Below are 4207 nucleotides of genomic sequence, written 5' to 3' on the forward strand. Positions count from 1 at the left end.
CATCCGTGTTCCTGGACTCCGAGTGAGACTGTAAAGGTCATGCAACTGCCTGTATCTATATCCATCAGCTTCTCACCATGAGAGAGAGGAGATAAATGCACAACAGTGGCTGTATGGATGTGACCACTAAATTACTTACTTAGAAAATACTACTATTTAAAGAAAAGCAGCAGTAATAAACTACATCTTGAAGATTAAAGTCTGTAGAAATTGAGACTGCACAGACTGGGAATGCCAAGGGAAGGGACAAAGTAAGCCGTAAATCCTTGGGAATGTTTTTCCCGGTTGTCTTTTTAACATTAAACAAACAGCCAAACTACCTTTCCTCTTGCCCAGTCTCCTATGCCGTGACTTGTACAAAAAAAGCAGTAAGTGAGCCAAAGACACTGGTACCTGCTGTGACCATCCTGAGACCAGCGACATCCCCACCCAGCACGCTTTAGTGACGTTCCTTTGCCCCGAAGGGACCCAAACAAGACTCTGAGCGTGACCTGCTTTGACCAAACACAGAACTACCCAAACCCGAGCCCTGTGCTTTGGGCAGTGCTAAATAATTTGGCCCTCTGGAAAATGTTGGGGAGAAAAGATCTCTGGAAAGGCGAGAACTGCGATCTGTTAGCCAGCCAGGAGGGGAAACAGAAAAGAGACTTTTCCGAGGAAAGTAAGAGAGCGTGAGGCACTGGGGAAGCGGGGCTGGGATGTTTCCCTCTGATAGCATCAAAGTACACAAACAACAGGTTTTCCCCTTTCACAGGGCATCTCCAAAGCAGGGAGGTAAGAGGCTTCCAGCGCGCCTGTGCCAGGGTCAGCGCCTCTTTGCTGCTCCCATTACCTTTAATTGCCAAGCTCTAACACAACGTACTGTTGTGCTGCACAAAGAAGGCCAGAAAAGTCACATCAGGAAAACACTGTTGGGTTAAAAAGCTCCATCTGTGCCTGCGCCAGGCTCGGGGGCGAGATGGGGATCAGGGGCTGGGGGGAGGCGCGGGGGGGCCGGCCGCTGCCGTGGCCATGGCCATGCACAGCCCACCGAGGCACGACCGTCCCACGGCTGCTCACACCCGCCCTCTGAGGACGGGCGAGTGATCAGCCACCGGAGACACACCGACAGCAGGATTTTGGGTACAAATCCAAACGCTTGTAACACCGGCTGGGGCCAGACTGGCCGACGGAGGGGGGAGGCAGGATGGGGATCTCTTCACCCAAGAGCTTTCAAACCACTTCCGATATAAAATAAAACCCAACGAACAGACAAACAAAACCCACCCAGGTGCTGCCAGCTGAGGCCGGGCTCGTCCGCTCGGAAGCGAGCTCAGCTGCACTGGTTTTAAAACAGAGCAGGCTTTCTGCAGGAGGCTCCTCCAGGGCACAAGGGCTCCAGCCAACGCCAACAGATCCCTGCCCCTTCAGTGGCAAACGCTGCTGGCGCTTCCTCCCCTCCACGCTCTCACGAGCGCCATTAAACAGAGAGGAAAGAAAAGCCAATGCTCGGGCACAGGGCAGCCCCTCTCCCCATCACTTTTGTCCCCCTCCTCCCAGCCAGCTGCGCGCTGCTGTGGCCCCTCTGAACCATTTCCCGACACTCGGGGAAGGTGTTGTTCAGGAGGAAAGCTGTCCCCGAGCTCCCGGCTGCCTTGCCGGTCCCTCCTCCTTTAGATCCCGGCTCCTCTCCGACTCCTCACAAAATGTCTCCGTCGCTGCCTGCCAGACCCGGCTCCAGCCTCCCAAGAGCTAGCTGTCGCCTCGATGTCATTTGGAGAGGCTTTGAAAGGGGGGAAATCTATCTTTATCCGCGCCGGGAAGCGCCATGCGCGGCTCTGGCACTGTGCAAGTAATTAACAATAATGAAAAGTTGAGGTTGCCATGGATATGCTGTTCTATTTACAACGCGCATCTCTCCCCATCACCCAGACCCGTGCAGCAACCGAGGGAAATCAGAACCCCATTCACTGCCTTGGCGTGTGGTTTTATTTTTAACCGGGATGCTGGAATAGGAAGGCAGCCAGGCGGGACGTCAGAGGCAGGACAGCGGCTGCTCCTGCCCCTGCCACGGGCCGGCTCCTCCGCCGGCTGCTTGGGCTGTGGCTTGGGAAGCAGGACACGGGGTTTCCATGCTGCCCTGCCTCACCCAGACACGAGGTCTCCAGACAGCTGCTGCCAGTGAAAAGAAACCCAATAAAAGTGCTTTTCAGATATCTCGAACTAACTAGTCATGACTTTGCTGTAAAAAAAGGGGGGGAAAGAGTGGGGGGGGAAGGACAGTCCATACACACCTTTTTTAAGTACTTTGCTGCTAACGGGCGCTCACTTCAGACCCTGCTTTGGGACCAGTGTTAGTTCGGGGGCGGGGGGGGAAGTAAAAAGAGAAAACAAAGGAAAAACCATCAGCCTGGGGGTTGGTTTTGGCGGGCTGCTGCGCAGGTCTCGCATGCACAGCGCTCCGGGAACGCCAGACCTCGTTAGTACACTGCAGGCTCTCAGCTAAGGATTGCAGTTGGCTTAATTAGAGACTCGGGTGAACATGAAAGATTAAATATGGAACAAGGCTGGGGACAGGCGGGAAGACGGCCAGTTTGGGTTAAAGTGCCGATACGGGTACCTGCAGAATTAATTACACCAGGACTCGGGCGATGCGGGGAGGCTGTCACTGCTCCATCCCAGCACCGTCTTAGTCACCACTAATAGCCGTCGCATGAGGTATGCACGGTATGAATCTTCTTTGGGGCTGTGTTATTCGCCTGTCATTAAGAGCATCAGTGCTGGGGTTTTTTTTGGGTCTCACAGCTGCCGTCACACCAGCAGCAAACGCACTCGGCCCATCGGTGACTCAGCCCCGGGAGGTGGGGGCTGCCTGGAGCAGATCCCGGGGGCCCGCGCCGCCCCCAGCGCAGCACCGGGCTCCCCCACTCCCCACGGCCGCTGCAGCGGAGCAGATAACGCTGATAACGAAGGCACAAGGAGCCCTAGTTTTACCGCCTGCTCGAATTCCCGTCAGGTGGGGCCGGTGAAACCTAAACCACCTCCTTTTGGAGACAAACACCACCGCGCTGGAACGGCAGCTTTTCGGCTGCGGTTAAAGAAACACCAGAGCCGCCCTCCTGGCTGGTGCGACACGAAAAAGGGGAAAAATCCAAACCACTCGGCGATGCCTCATAGCGATCTCCTCTGCTCTTCCAACAAACTGGTTCAGTGACCTTCCGGGAAAAACCAGCACAGATTTATTAGGGAGTGTGGAGAGAGTGCGTGCAGTGGCTCAGGGGAAGCAAATGTGTTTCCACCCCACTCCCTTCAACTGGAGCCGATGGAGGGTGCCAGGGAGCGAACCCACCGGCAGCCTCACGCTATGAACGCCCGCACCCCCCCGTCCTGCTGTGCCCCCGTCCCGCCTGGCTGCTCCCCACGGAGCCAAATGTGATTCCGCAGGGGAACCGCAGGCCAGACCACACATCCCAGCCGTGTGTTGGCACACCATGGCAGCACTGGTGGGAACCCAACAGGCAGCAATGGAGTAGGGAAGAGCATGAGAAACCCAGACAGGCGGTCAAGCACGAGCTCGGAGCACGCAGGGTGCCCAGCGTTTTGGGCCTCTGCGGCGCGGGAGCTGTTAGGCAACGCCTGCTCCATCGCAGGCTCCCCGCCGGCCCCAAGCAAAGATCACCTTTTGCCCCAGAGAAAGCAGCCTGGCATCCCTTGAGCTTTCTGTACAATCACTAACATCTCATTTCTTTTGCAAAGCCTGTCTGGAAAGTCAATGTTTCATGAACCAGCATCTGCAGGCGCCAGCACTCCCCAACCCTTCCCATTAATTGCGATGGGGACACGAGCTTGGAGCACCCCTGTGCAGTGCTGGTGGGGCAGGCTCTGCAGGAGCACGCTGCAGGCTGGGCTTCCAGGAGATGTTTGAGGTCCCTGCGATGGGGCAGAGACCCCGGCTCGGCTGCCCGGGAGGCAGGCGGTGATGTGTGGGCTGGGATGGGGAAGGAGGGAGCTGTGGTAGGAGAGGCGCAAGGAGCAGTGAGCGCTTTCGGGGAGGCTGAGCTGCCAGGCCACGTCAGTCCCTCAGCCCTTGCTTCCCCGCCTGGCCACAGAGCTTCTCCCCGGGGCACAGGGAGAGGGGTTGGGGAAGGACGCAGAGCATCACCCACCAGCCAGGCCGGAGGCACGCATGCTGTGGCTCCGGCTCACGTGGCTGCACAGCCCCGTGACT

This window comes from Gymnogyps californianus, chromosome 20 (assembly GCF_018139145.2).
Source record: "Gymnogyps californianus isolate 813 chromosome 20, ASM1813914v2, whole genome shotgun sequence".
Lineage (NCBI taxonomy): Eukaryota > Metazoa > Chordata > Aves > Accipitriformes > Cathartidae > Gymnogyps > Gymnogyps californianus.